The sequence below is a fragment of the Belonocnema kinseyi genome, chromosome 2 (assembly GCF_010883055.1).
Source record: "Belonocnema kinseyi isolate 2016_QV_RU_SX_M_011 chromosome 2, B_treatae_v1, whole genome shotgun sequence".
In the NCBI taxonomy this organism is placed as follows: Eukaryota; Metazoa; Arthropoda; class Insecta; order Hymenoptera; family Cynipidae; genus Belonocnema; species Belonocnema kinseyi.
Window position 1 is genome coordinate 48611917 of NC_046658.1, and position 16624 is coordinate 48628540.

Here is a 16624-nt window from a genome sequence, read left to right on the forward strand (position 1 = left end):
ATAACAGTTCAAAAGGGTGGCCGTTCGACTATGTATAGAAATTTTTGTTTGTAGACTCTTTCCCACATAAATACATCAAAAAATATTTTTTAAATATTTTAACATTCAATGTTTCTTTTAAACAAAACTTTTCAACCTTTCTACCGGTTTAAAAATGAAGGTGAATCCTTTGAATGTTATAAATTTACTGCTTGCTACATTCCAAACTTTAAATATAAAAGCAACTTCATTAAAAAGAAGGGAAATTGAAATGAAAGAATATTTTAAAGCAATTTTGTTGGATGCCATGTAAGAATTTAACGGGATGAAGATGATGGTTGAAGAGTCCTTAGATTTCCAAGAACCTTTTAAAAATTTAGATGCACAAATCATAGAGGATAATATTCAACACCATATTTCTGATCCGCCAATCTGTTCAGGCTTTTATTATTTGCAGATCACTTCAAGATTTGGTTGGAGGATATATACAACAGGAAAAATTCAACCTTTGGTATATTTGGGTTCAGAGTTTGGAAAAATTATGTGCGTCACTATTTTGATTCTGTTATTTTGATGAATTACGATATCAATTTACATATCAGGAATAATATTATTAAGCTTTAATCTTTGGTGCATAATCAGTTAAGCTCGCCAAGATATACTAATCTTTTTAAATATTAATGGTACAAAAGCGGATATATTGCAAAAAATCCAGGTAAATTTGAAAATCCGACAGACTTCAACTTCGGTGATTCCTGTAAAACTCGTTGTGATGTATTAGGTTGTACTAATATTGCTGTAGTTCAATGTTCGTGGTGTAAAAAATCACTGTGTTTCAAACATTTTTTTGACGAGTATCACTATTGCTTAAAGTTTGAAGAATAAATCTTTGTGTAGAGGTAGATACCCTCCTCATTGCTGTTTATCTCTTAAAAGTACCTAAATACCTTTATCCTCTTTTTTTATGCAATGTGTATTTTTTCGGATTCTTTTGCTGAATTTTAGACTTATTTTGCTATCTTATACATAATTAAGAGGTGGTTTACTTCCATGTAATTTCTTTGTTCATGTTGGATGGACCCCATTTTACTTCCAACTTTATTCGCGTACCTTAAAATTAAACAAACTTTGAAAATAATGCGCACAAAATTTAATTAAAAAGGTTAATAATGAGAAACAATTAAGGGGTAGTTACCCTCCTCAGTTCTGTTTTTTTGCTCCAAAATATATAAATACCTTCATCCTCTTTTCTATATACAACACACATTATTTTCGGATTTTTTTGCTCAATTTTAAACTTAATTGTTATTTTATATATAATTAGGGGGTGGTTAACCTCCATGTAATTTTTTTATTCATGTTTGATGGACTCTATTTCACATCTTATTTTGGCGAAATACGTACATTTTTTTTGGTCTCAACTACAAAATATATATTTTTAACATTTTTTCCGTTGTATTTACAAATTTTCAGCACAACTTTAAAAATATGTAGTAACGGTTTTCCCCCTCAATATATATTTTTTGGAGTAAATGATGTTATTCATCTTTTATCACGAGAAAAGTTTTCCATTATGTTTGATCAAAATAAATTTAGTTTTTATACACAATACTATACAATCGACACTTGAGACCCCTATCTTTGAGGGGCTGTTTCACCCCCTTAAAGTATTTTTCCGCAGATATAAAAAAGTACGTGTCGCTTAGTTTTTCGAGTACTACAATATATTTAAGGGAGAATCAAATTGGCAAGGCATTAAACATCCTAGAATATTGTCAAAATTGTTTTTTACATTATATTTCATATTAATTTTTATTTATAAACAATTAAAAGTCAAAGAGCACCGATGCTCCAGTTATCGTGATTTCCAAATCCGTGAGTCTTTGTCCCAGTCTTCGCGAAAAACGTTAAGTTTTCTTGAAATTAGTTTTTAGCGTTTTAGAAGTGTATTTCAAGTTTATTTTTGTATTTTAACTATACTTTAATGGAATAAAAGATGTGTTATGAGTTTTATATTGACTGAGACCTCCGGGATGAAATACATCTGACGGACATTAGAATAATTAATTATAATAAAAATTAATTTTATTTTTAAGTGTTTATTTTTTATTTCAGTTAAAAATAATGTTGAATACAATTAATATATAATTTTTAAGAAATAAAGTGGTCTCAAAAATAAATCGAAATATATACTTACATATTATGTTTTATAAAGTTATTAACTAACTTTGTTGTATAAAATGGCTAATTAAAACGTTGTCAAAAGATTAAGACAGAGTTGTCCTAGTCTTCTGGACCGGTCACGATTACTCGAGCAACTATGCTTTTGAAACGTCCCTATAGTCGTGACCGACATTTCTCGAAGGAGAAGGTACAAAATGAAGATTTTACTTAATTTAATGAAACAAAAATTATTTCTTAATACAAAAAATAATGTTCGCATCGACTAAGTAATTTCTTGACATATTAAACGCTTAAGGAAAGAAACGCCTTCGCTGACGTAAATGTTAAGCTATTTTCAAAGTTTCGTCATTCATCGCTACCGGCATTATAAATGAATTTTTTTACCTACGTGCTCTATTTTTATTAAAAAAAACTAATTTGGTTTTCACAACAACTCCAAAATTTACAATTGGCGGAGCTTATTGTGTTTCTAAAAATATTCTCTACCATAAATATTGTACAATTCATGAAAGTTTAATTAAAACCGATGTTTTAAACAAGTTGAACTTATTGAAAATGTATCCATTTCTAAAATAAGAAGTGGCAATAGCTCCCACGAACAGTAGAACTATATAAAAATCTGTTTAGTAATAAGAGAATGATGAGGTAAATGTACAAGGAAAGATAAGATAGGAAAGATCAAATAACTTATTTTTAATAAGTAATTACATATTTTAAGTATTCAAATTAAAACAATATGCATGCACTTCACAAGAAAGTAAGAAATGCACTAAATCGAATGCCGTACTCAATGCTGTTGTCCGGCAGACCCTGCCCACTGCCATGGATAATAATATTAATGAGAGTTATAGCCAATTATTATATTAGAATTGTATAAATTATTTGGTGTCAATAAGTTCAACTTATGTGAAACATTTGCTTCATGGAAACTACCACGGATTGTTTATATTCCGGATAATATTTTTAGGAGCAAAATAAGTTGTGTTAATGATAAATATTGCACTCAAAAAAATGTCGGGTTAAATTAACCAGAATTCTGCTTAAATACGCCCTTACTAGTTTTTCTAGTTAGAGGAACCATAATTAAAACAATCAGAATTCTGATTACTTTAAGCAGAAAAATAGTAAGGGAACCAGAATTATGGTTGATTCAACCAGAACATTTTTTACGTTACATCTAAAATTATAATTTTTATTTACCACAAATAAAAATTGCAAACACCAGCTGAGCTTTTTTATATATGGAATGACAAATTGAAGATTCATCTACTAATAAAAAGTAGTTGTGGCCTCGAATGCCCTTTACTAAACATTTTTTAATTACACATCAAAAGGGCCAAGAATTTTTAATCGAATAAACCTTACATTGAAGTAAATATTAAAAACTATTTTAATATTCCCTGTCACTGAATTAAACTAAGATTTAAAAATGAACTCCAAAATTTTATTTTTATCTGTAAGTGTCTTTCAGTATGATTTATAAGAAAAATTATTTTCCGAATAGTTTTCAGGAATTAATTTTGGCTTCGAACCATCCTACATACAATGAGTTAGGAAGAATATTCGGAAATAATTGATTTTCATTATTAGTTGAATACTTAATTGCTCAATGTACAATTCTACATATAAAAGAGCTTAGTTGATGTTTCGATTTTTATTTGTTGTAGATAAAATGTATAATTTAAGATGTAATCTTTGCTATTGACACGGGTTATTTTATTACAAAAAATTTGTTACACTAAATAAAATTCGTACGAATTTCATTAAAAAGGAGTATTCCACAAGTTAAACTTATTAAAAATTCTACTATTTTGTAGAAAATGCGACTCTTTGACTAGAAAATTAAACAATTTGGTTGACATTCTTTTGTTGTTGACTAAAAAATCTTTTGTTCGTTACATATTCAACTTTTTGGAAGAGTACTCCTTTTTTAGATGCACTTCGCTGATTTCAATTCCAAAGTTAAATAGTTTTTGGCTGGACCATAAAGTCTGACATTTTTCACTGTGAAAACTAATCTTTTCTGTTTCAAAATTGAACTACTTTGTTAAAAAAAATTTCTCAGGTAGGTTCGTCATTTTAGTTTAGAATCTACCTCTTTTTGTAGAAGTGAACTAATTTGTTGAAGATTTAATTATTTGGTTGAATGTCACTAAATTTGAAAAATTCAGGGCCTGACACGATATCGTCATTGATGGTGTAGTTTACCGACCGGGGCCGGTGAATTGTGCTTTATCATCCGCGCAGAAAGTGCGCGTATGCGTTTTCGTTACTTCGACTGTCAAGCACTGCCCATTATGGTTATTATCCCTTTGACCTAACCTCAAAACTGATGCGTATTATACATCTTTTTATGATCTCACGTGTTTTCAAAAACTCACGCTCAACCGTAAAAAGACTATTTCGCTGCCTTCATGTGCTATATACTATTCTCTGAAAATAAGGAAAAACCTTATTTATAAAAGTTTCCCAAGTACATTATACATGTACATTTACATTGTACGCTTGGTTTTTATTATTTGAAAACTGAAAAACAACCCATATAATGAAACTTCGATATAGTCCCCAGTTCGTTGCTGCGATGATATCGCGAACGAGTATTTCTGATATTTTCTTCTGCACTATACTCGTGCATCGTTTTAAAAACATTCAGAACGCCTTGTTTCACCTTCCACTTGATTGATCAGTCTTCGGTGCTTGAAGAAACCGTGCGAAAGTCTATATCGAGGTTCTAGTGTATTTAAGTTGTAGGCTAAAATAAATCATCTGTTTCCTCAACAGACGATTTTCCTCAGTTATTCGTTCCGTTACCCTTGATTATGACACAGAAAAGAAAATATCAAATTTCAATTATCCAATTGCGATAAATGAAGAAGAAAAGAACAATGCATTCGAGAAAGACGAGGGGGGTGTCAATAGCAACAAACGCGTCAACAATTAGAGCGCATTGATCACAGAGCTTCTGAAATTCGTAGGCAGATTACCGTGTCGAAGTTGTACACAGTATACGTGCAGTGAATTAACTGCATTTTGTCGGTTGCGGAAGGAGAATCGATATAACCGCTCACGACCATTTCCGTGAAACCGTCAGGTTTCATCGCTGCGTTCTTGATGACTATCGCTTACGAGACCATTCAAATAGTGATTGGCATTTTTAACATTTCATGATACTTGAACTAGGAGAGCTGTATCTAAAATGTTTTGGATTTTGGACAACACACCTTCTTTATATCAGTTCGCACCCTATCTTATTTCAAGAAAGGCAAAAAATTGAATATATCAATTTTCAGATACAATAATTATGTTTTAAACAAAGCGAAAAGGAATTTTCAACAAAATGCTTGAATTTTCATAAAAATATGCATTTTTAGCCATTATGCATCATTTCCCACCAAAAAGCACAAGATTTCCACAAATGTATTAATTTCCAAGCAAATTGTTGAATTTCCACCAAAAACAGATGAATTTTCAACAAAAAAGATTACTTTTTTACCAACAAGATTAGCTGTAAATAAAATACATGAATTTTTTTCCAACTAGTATTTTCAGACGAGAAAATTAATTCTTAACAAAATATTTAAATTTGCAGTCAAGGATATGAATCTTTAAATAATTAATGTATTATTAAGAAGATAGTTCAATTTTTAACCAAAAGAGATGAACTGTAAACGTAAACCGATTAATTTTTAGTAAAATTTTTGTATTTTTGGCCAAAAAGGAAAAAATTCCTACCGAAAGAGTTTTTTTTTAAATTCCGGATACTTATGAACTTTGATACACTGATTACGAATTTGATAGAGAAAATTGGCGACCAGGCCTTCTTCAGGGTAAAACCACGAAAAACCATAAAAATCATGGTTTTTTGCGTTTATCTAAGCCAGTATGCAAAATATCGCTAAATGTGCTGTATAAAAGTTGTAGCTACCATTGAGGTACATATTTTTTGCTTGGAATATCTTTTTCTGCAAGTTATAGTTTTCGAGAAAATGAATTATACATCAATTTACAAAAATTATAAATCTCATCGAGATACAAATTTTCTTTTTGAAGCATTTTTTCCACGCGTAATAGTCTCCGAGGGAATAAGTGATACATCTAGTGAGCAACTACGTATTCGGTACTGTGCGCAAAGGCACCCCTGTGACTAGCGACAGAGATCATGTTGGTAAAACCCCTACCCTTGTCCCAGATCCCGTTAGTGGCGCGAAGAGACCACTTTGAATGGTCACAGAAATAATGTTGCTCATACCCCTACACCTTTATCGGGTCCCGTGGGCACGGGAGGAGAACACTCTAAATGGTCACAGAAGTAATGTTGGTCAAACCCCCACACCTTTTCCAGATCTGGCGGGGGTGGGAACGCACGCCTGTGACTGGTCACAGTAATATTTTCGGTCAAACCACGATCCCTTTTCCAGGTCCTGCGGGGCAGGAACCTCTGTGACTGGTCACAGAAATAATGTTAGTCAAACTCCTACCCCTTTCACAATTCCCGTGGAGGGGAGGACTTTTACTGGTAACAGAAATAACGTTGGTCAACCCATTTTCAGCTTCTCGCGGGGAGCGGAAAGGCACCCCTGTGACTGGCTACAGACATAATGTTGGTAAAACCCCTACCATTGTCCCAGATCCCGTTAGGGGCGGGAAGGCACCTCGCTGAATGGACACAAAAATTATGTTGGTCAAACTCCTACCTCTTTCCCAAGTCCCATGGGGGCGGGAAGGCACTTCTCTGAATGGTCAAAAAAATTATGTTGGGCAAACACCTACCCCTTTACCAGGTCCAGTGGGGGCGGGAAGGCACCCCTTTGACGGGTCACAGGAATAAAATTGTTCAAACCCCTACCCCTTTCCCAGATCGCGTGGGGGCGCGAAGGCACCCCTGTGACTGGCTACAGAAATAATCAAATAGAATCTCAAGAAATCAAGGAGATCATGAAGTGAACTTTTCTTCGATCGTTTTTGTATATTCAAAACTACGAGAGAAAACAAAGTTTTTCACTAATTTTAGCAAAATATTTATCTAATCTTCTAAAGCATATATCTGGAAAAACAAATTCATTTATAAGAGATAGTTAGAGTTTTAAAGAAAAAATTAAAAATTATAATGTTCCTAATCCACATTCACTTGTGTCACTAGATATTGTATTGATCCAAATTTAGCTTTAAACCACTCTTTTTTAAGCGCTATTTAGATGATATTTTCACTATTGTCCCTACAGATAAAAACCAAGAACTAGTCAATATATTCAATAGTATAGACGAATCTTTACAGTTTACTATGGAAATTGAAAAGAATAATACTGTTAATTTATTAGATTTGTCTATCACCAAAACCGAAAATGGAAATTTCATTACTAATTGGTTTAAAAAACCGTCATGGTCAGGCCAACATGTGAATTACAATTCTCACCATGAATTTAGCCAGAAAATTGGATCAGTTAAAGGCTTAATTGATAGATGTATCAAACTAAGTGACATCAAATTTATAAAAGAAAACTTAGACCAATTAAAAATTGCTTTGCAACAAAATAATTATCCGCTGCCATTAATTGAAAGTATCATTAAAGAAAGAGTACATGAAATTTACAACAGCTCAATTAAATACAAAAAAAAACAAATGGCTGGAACATTATAAACAAACTGATTTACGGGTTCCATTACATTATGTACAAGGTTTTTCAGAAAGATTAAAAAATGCGTTAAAAAAGTTTTCTATTAATGTATATTTTAGAAATGATCACAAATTAAAAAAAATTTTCACTAATATAAAAGACTCCGAAAAAATTGACGATATCTCTAATGTTCTCTATTTAATAAAATGTAAAGGGTGCAATAAGGTTTATATAGGTGAAACTAGTCTTCGGTTAAAAACTAAAATACCCGAACATAAAAGAGATTGTAGAATTGGCAACTTAAACAAAGATCTCTCACAACATTCTTGGAATTGATTTTGTCCATTTGGTCCATCTATAACCACAACTTTCTTTGTTCTTATATTCATTCACTTGTTGTTTACGTCACGCCCATTTGTTAGATGTTTTATAGCATTTTTAATTGTTAAAATGTGAACTCTTTAAAGAATTTTGGAAAATTGTTTTAATTTCACAGTTTCCCAATACTTTTACTGTACACAATGGAACGACTTACCACGAATTTTTAAATTTTGACGTTCTCTTTGAACTATATATGATTGACTCCAAAAATTACCTCCAAGGTAAAAATTTGTTTATGCTTCTCCTTCATTCGTTTTTTTTGTAATTTATTTATTTTTAATTTTTTATGTTTAATGATTAATTATACACTTATAACAGATGCTTGTTCTGATGAAGGCCCATACATGAGGCCGAAACGTCAATAAAAAGGGAATTTAAAATCGATTTCTCTTTTATTACTTTGTATCTAAAATTGATCGTAAGACCGGAAAAATTAGTGGAAAACTTTGGTTTCTCTCGTACTTTTGAAGACATAGAAATAATGTTGGTCCAACCCCTATCGCTTTCCAACGTCTGGTGGTGGACGGTTGTGCACCCCTGTAACTAGTTACAGATATAATATTGCTCAAACACCTACCTGTGCACTCAATCTTCTTCTTTCATCGTGTCTCCATTGGCTTCGGCTTGGCACCTAATCACGCTTTTCACGATGGTAAGGTTGGAGTACTTTGAAGAGCATATTTTCCTGTAGTTTTTTTATATTTTGTAATTTTGTTAACTAATCTGCTCTTTTATTTTTATGATTTTATTATTATATAATATATTTGAATTTATCTTAATTAAAAATGTTGTTTAGTTTCAGTGACCAGGGTAACAGACTTTAATAATGACGATTATTTCCTTAAAACGGAGCAGCAGCTATTTTCTTAAACCGTAGTTGGCCACAAAAATTCACAGAGTGAGAGAAATCGTCGACATTAACCTCCAGGATTAGTCGACTGTTTGGGTGTGTGCTCCGGTAACGCAATTGACGAACTCCTCGAAATAATTCACAGTTTTGTGGACGAAACCATGACCTGCGAGGTTAATATAACTCTTTCAACAATCCGTGTGGATCTCCGTATCTTCCTACACGTCCTTTTTTATTAATTCTATTAAAGTAGCTAGATCTCTCTTATTTTCGAGACAATTTTTCAACCGATTGATGCAAGGATGTGCTCTGTGGATCATTCTGAGGACTCATGATCCTTCCACTACACACCCTCGCTCGTATTTTCGACGACCGATCTTGCACTCATCTATTTGGACCACCTTACCGACACCTCCGGTTCGATCTTCCTCTTCGAATTTACTGTCAAGAGCAATTATGCAAATTCTTTTATTTATGCAGAAGCCTTTGGCATCGCCTGCTTGCGAAGCGGATCAAAATCATATTTCCCGAGAAAGGAGATATGTTTATAAGGTGATAGTGATGCTGATTCAAAGAATTTAGTGGCGGTTTCTTTGATATACTCTGAAATATAAAGTAATTGAAATTCTCTCTGAAGGACAGACTTCTTGGTATATCTGGTGGTTTTTGTGATGCGTCTGAGGAATTTATTTTGTATAATCTGGATGCGATTGATGTTACTTTTTGACGCACCACCTCAAATTGTACAAGTGTAGTTTATGATTCGTCGGATAAACATTTTGTAAACTAGGGTTCCATATTCAGGTTTCATACTCGAGTGCCTATTAATAATAGGGCTTAAACGCAAGATAACCCCGAGAGCTTTCCCTTTAGTTTCATGGATATGCTGCTTCCAATTAAGACGTTTATGGAGTTTACCCCCTAGGTATTTTACGGAATTTTTTCAGTCTATTGGTTCATTAAACTTTTTTGGTCGATGTATTTTAAATGGGCTTTTTGACTGAGAAAAGAATTGATTTTGACTTTGATACATTAATTTTTTACTCCAAAGCTTAGCCCATGTTGCAATGATTTCAAGAGCTTTGTTTAGTAATTTTAAGATTTTCAGAGCTGACCAAGAGAAAGTGAATAGTGCGGTGTCCTCTGCATATAGTAATCCGATTGTAACCTAGCGGAACTCAGAGATGTCGTTTACGTAGATTATAAAGAATACCGGACCTAAGATGCTGCCTTGGGGCACACCCGCTCGGATGGGTTACTCTTTTGAAAGTATCTGACCTATTTTGACTCAGAATTTTCTGTTCGAAAGATAAGAGATTATAAATAGGACGAGTCCTCTTGAGAAATTGTAATTTATTAATTTTCTGAGCAGACCCACATTCCAGACACTATTAAAGGCTTTTTCTACATCGAGGAAAACAGCTCCAGTGTGTTTTCTGCATATTGAAATTTAATATTGAAATTTAAGCTAATGGATTCGGTAAGCTTGAGCATTATGTGCTGCGTAGAGTGACCTTTTCTAAAACCGTATTGTTGTGATTTAAGGATGCTATTTTCCTCGAGGTGATCGTTTACGCGAGTGAGTATTATTTTTTCGAAGATTTTTCTCATTGTATTAAGAAGACTAATGGGTCTGTAACTTGTAGAATTATATGGATCCTTGCCTATTTTCTGAAAAACTAATATGTGAGCTATTTTCCATGAGTTAGGAAAGTAGCTTAGTTGAATACAGGCATTAAAAATATTAGCGAGGAGGGTGAGACCAGATATCGGAAGTTTTTTAAGGATTACATTTGAAATTGAATCAGGACCTGGAGCTTTGTTATTTTTAGTAGTTTTAATTTTGTTATTGTTTCCTAATGGGTCATTTTCTTGAAATTATTGATGTTCGAGATTCTAAGAAAGTCGGAGACAATTTGTTTACATTCCGCAATGTGTTGAGGATCGGATGGTTCGTTATGTGGACCGAAGTTACTTTCATAATTTGCCGATAGGAGATTTGCTTTATCGGTAGGAGAGAGTTCAAATGTTTGATCTGGATTTTTGAGAGCGGGAATATTAGATTGCGGCTTCGTTGAGGCTTTCGTCATACGATAAATAGAGTTATCTTTAATTTGAAGTTTACCGACCATCTGTGCATCTGTGCTCTCGAACTTGATTTCTATAGATTTCTGAAAGTGGTTAATGGCTTTTTCAAGGATACAGCCTTTAGTTTTTTAGTGTTTATGGCAGAGTTTATTGTAGGTGTAGATAAGGTCTTTAATCTCGGGGCTGAGAGGTGGATCATATTTGTTAATGGTAATTTGAGGAACTGAACTGTGAAGGGCAGTTTTTATGCTAGAGGTGAGAGTGGTTATGGCGTCGTCAATGTGAGAAAGTGTTTGTCATTAAAGGTTCAAAGATAACGTGTGATTCTAGGGTCATTCTTGCCGATTTGCTTTTGTAAAATTATAGCGAGGCACGACAGGGGCTTTTTCATAATTAGTAAAAAGACTTAGAAGGACTGGACGATGATTTGAATCAAGCTCATCTATTGTGAAAATGTCGTCGTTGTAAAAGTTACTTTTGGAAATTGCAAAGTGAATAAGATCAGATTTATGTTTGGTATTGTGAGGGAAAAAAGTATGCGAGTCTGCTGCTGAGATTGAGAGATTCTTATGATTTATAAATTCAAATCATTGTTTACCGAATTTGTTAGTTGTTCTGCTATTCCAGGCTAAGTGTTTAGCATTTAGGTCACCTGCAGAAATTATCAAGGATGCATTTTTGAATATTTTGCTGTAGTCTTTTTTAGAAATTCGCGAGAGGGAGTCTGATAGACCGAAACTATAGCTTATGGATTCCCATGAATTTTTATTTGTATTGCAGCAGCTTTGAGGGCTTCTAGTTCAGGAATTATTAGTTCATGGTGATCAATATTTTCTTCAATTAATATTGCGTTACCACTGTTTGAGTTATTTCTGTATAATTTATAGCCAAGGACTAGATTAACGCGTAGGGAGTCGCGTACTAAAGTTTCACTGAGCAAGAAAATGGTGATGTCATTTTTGTAGAGGTATGTGGCTAATTCGTGTCTTTTTTTAAGAATACCTTGAGCATTCCAAAACATTATTTTTAAAGTGTTATTATTTAAGGTGGCCATTTTCGATAGCAAGTGCAAGTAAATTACTTATAATCTCGGTAGTTGAGTTTATAGCATCGTTTATGTTAATCCCCCCCTTCCCCATTATGTCGGTGGTTAAGGTTTTAGCACTTTTTAAGAGCTTTATCAGAATTATTTTGATAACTTGAGAGGGTGTGTTTTTATTTTGTGTGGATTCGGGAATAGTTTTATTCTGAGGGGCATGAATTTTCTTATCTATTAGTGCCTTAGCTCGAATATTAGTAATTTTATGTGTTTTGACTGTCTGAATAGTTTAAGGCTTTATCGCGCATGCCTGTAATGTGCCGGCGGCGACTACGCTGTAGAGTGGTAACGTTTGCGGTGACGGGACACTGTCTAGAGGGGTGCATTTTCTTTTAGAATTTTCTTTTAGTGTGATCTTTTTAGTTGGTTTCTTGGGAGCAATTTCCTTGGGCAAATTGTGTGTTTTTGATTTTTTAATAGCGGGTTTTTGGATACTTGTTTAAAAGCAAAGCAACCTCTATAATTAGCGGGGTGGTACCCAGCACAGTTAGCGCAAGTGGCCGGTGTTTCACGTGTTTTTTTGCACTCAGAACTTTGATGCGCACCCCCGCAATTCAGACATCGTGGAGTGGCGTGGCACATGTCAGAGACGTTGTCAGAGGCACTGTGCGATTTCCTTGGGTTTTACATATGGATCGACTTTAATTTTAATGTACGCAGTGTACATCAAGTAGCTCTTTCACTTGGGGCGTGTTTGGAACCGTTACCAGAAGAATTGGCAAGGATCTCTTAGATCGCCAGTTTCTCATACGAGCAACCGACGTAATCTTAAATCCCTTCTCATTGAGTTCGGAGAGAACAGAGTCTTCCGGGTACGCGACGGGGATATTTCTCATTACGAGTCTAATAGGGGGCAGGTCAATTCTTTTGTACAGGTAGTACTGAAAGCCTTCCTGCTCTAAATTTAAAATGATTCTGCAATAATATTCTGTATAAGATACACAAACAGAATATATGTCTGAGCCGAAACTGTACACTATGGATTGAGGTGACCGACGATTGGCCACTGTGAACGCTATCCGCAGCGTGAACTCATTTCTTAGCGAGCTTTCGCTTTTTGCTTCTGGAAATGTAGACGAAGAATTCACTTTTAGCTTCTTCCGTATCCATCTTGGTGATGGCTAATTTTCTGGGGCTGCTACTTCCTGCTGCGCAGTAAACTGGGCTTGTGCTCTGTGACATGGATGTCACAGAGCGCAAAGTTTTCGAACAATCAACTTGATGCGTCTGATGGACCAGAATCTATCAATCCATCATGAGTATCTCTCTAATTTTCGTATGTTAACTCAAATACAGAAATTTTCTCGTTCAAAGATCGCGATCAATGATCGAGGAATCAATCATCCATCTTCATTAGGAGTCGAGAAAAGAAAACCTCTAAAACAATTATTGCACGCAAGAAACACACGCCTGTAAGTACTATATGCGCGGACGGTAGAGAAAGGCCTGTTGCTCATTGCAATGAAAGCTGTTAAATTTGATCAGATGCATCAGTAATTTTCTCAAAAAATATCACTTGTAGAAGAAAATGCTCAAAGCAAAAAATGTGCATTAAAATGAGATCTTTAACTTTTTTGAAAATATTTTGCGAAATTTTGTATATTGGCTGAGCTAAACGCAATAAACCTTGATTTTTATGGTTTTTTGTAAAATGAAAATCGATTATTACTAATTTTCGCGAAAATTATTACTCTTAAAAGAAAATGTATGATACAGAAATATGTGTTTTGATGATATCTATAACTTTTGTGGAAAAGATTTTGCAAAAATTTGTATATTGGCTTAGATAAACGTAAAAACTATGTTTTTTTATTGTTTTTAATGGTTTTAGCATGAAAAGCGCCTTGTTGCCAATTTTAACTATGATATTCGTAATCAGCGCGTGAAATTACATAAGTATACGATGTATAAAGAAAAGCGGAGAATTCAGCTATTCGCAACTTTATCCTTTATAAATTTTGAAATAAATAATGAAATTTGAATTTTTAAGAAAGATGTTACTTTTGTCTGAAAGTTGAACTTCCTATTAAAATACAGTAAACCCGTATTTCAGGCTTTGCGGATTTAGATATTCCGACAATTGACTCCGCGCTGCTGGTATGTGTAAAAGAAACGGGGGAGGGGGGGCTTACTCAGGCTAGACGAGACTGGACTTTGTAGTAATACGCGTACCCAAAAGGCTACTTGTGTAAATACGTAATGAAGTTCTGACTGTTCACTCAAAGTAGGAGACACGCCAACAAAAGCGATAGCGAGATCTTGTCGAACAGCAGTGGGGTTTCGATGATTATAGCCAACTACAGTCGATGGGACTGATACATTGATCGGATTTTTTGTGCGATCGAATTATCCGTCCTTGAACCCAATAATAGCGCCATCTGACACGCGAAAATTTATCTACGAGTAGCATTAATTAGTAATCATTATTTACTATAATATCTTGTTAATATTAAATTAAAATTCCAATTGCTTCCAAATTGGCAGTGCTGTCGCAGCTACTCAGAGGCTCTAGGATTTGACGAGGAAAACATAGAAGAAGTATCGGATAGAGAAAGAGAGAGAAACGGAAAAAGAGAGAAAAAGAGAGATAGAGAGTAGAGAGAATAAAGAGAGGTTTAATTAGACATCGAAAGAATTGTGAAAACTGTGTTTCTCGTGACAATTAATTTATTATTCATAAATGCAAGTGACGTTCTGTTAAATAATATTTTTGTACATCTGGCCATGAAACTACGTCGCATTCGTTTTATGTGATTACACAGTCATGTGTTTTTGAATACTGATATCATTGAATGTTTTAATCAAGTGAGCGGTATTGTATCTGAACCGTTCATTCAGGAGAAAGATATCCTTTTAGACAAGATGTACAAAGCGGTCCGCAAAAGTTTAAAATACGTAAGCAGGAAACACGTTTATTTTAACGTGTAACAGTATGCGTTTCTTCTTATTTTCATTTAATATTTAGTTTAACCTGGACTCCGTCTTGGAAAACAAATTTCAAAATGTATTGTTCCATGTAATAAAATCCATCGGACACGGTTTATATGCCCCTGACTGTTTAATGCAGAGTCAGCCTAAATATGGATTGAATCCGCCCACTGGTAATCCCAAAACTGATTCGAACAAATTAATTTTAATTTGGGTTGCACAAACTGTGTTGGACAATTCCTGCCACGAGATGGATAAATGGTGTCATCTAGATTTGGAATGTAGCGATGCAGTTAAAGAAGGGTATGATTTCACTCTAAGTACAAAGTGCACTTTCAGTTGAAAATTCAGGAAAAGTTGCAACTGTCTAGCACTACTATGGTAGAAGATTATTATAAAAATAATTTCTTCAAAGCATGAGTTAGGTCAAATTGCATTCATTATAACATCACACTAATTCAAAAGTAAAAAGCTGAAACATTATTGAAAATAATACTGAATTTTTAATAAACTAAATAAGACTAAATTCTCAATAAAGGACCTCTTGATTTTTTCACAACCAAGTTTAAAACATTTGTGTTGAAAAAATGTAAGTGTGCATTATAATTTCTGACAAAAAATATTTTTCTTAAACCTGCGTCTTATCACATAATTTCAAATATGTATCTTAATACCGTTAAAATCACCAAACTAATGGTCTATCGCCTTCTGCATTTTTCACGCAAGTGTTTTAGCATATTGTTGACACGCAGGGATGCATTTTAGACCATTAGCAAGTGAAAGCTTGGCACCTCCAAGAGCACCGATGATAAGGACGATTATTTTAACAGAATATTCCGGGTAAAATCGTTGCAACTCCCTTATAAGGTCTCGATACCTCTTTTTATTTTTATTCTCGTCGGTTATGATGCTTTTGTCAGCTGGTGCCGAAAATTCGATAACGAACATTCCCATTCTCCACAATTGACTCGATTTCCCTAGAAGCATTTAGAGGAGCGATATTAAGGTTAATGCCGTACGAGTGGCAGAGATGGTTATAAAGCACTCTTAGTGCCGCATTGTGCCTTTGGATGTAGGTCGTTCCCGCATGAGTTGGACAACTAGATCGTATGTGAGCTAAATGCTCGGGGTGTGCATGGCACGCCCTGCAGCTATCATCGGGAATTTCTTGGCTCAAAATGTGGCGACAGTTTGCTAATGTGAAAATGACACCGTCTTGGCATGCCAAAATATAACCCTCCGCATTAGACTTCAATCCGGGCGATTTCAGGCAAGTAAACATTAGCTTGCACGACATTGACTGATCCTCCACATTTATGTGGAAGATACCGTGCATCCTCTTATCGAGGAGCTGTTCACAAAAGTTTTTCTCTTATGCTTTCTTAATCCGGGATTTCTGGAGTGAGTGCTCGAGATAGATAAGATTTGATGCATTTTGCTCACCCCTAATACTGAAGTCAAGTCCGAGTGTTTCAGCAGCCTCCTCCGCTGCTTTGTACA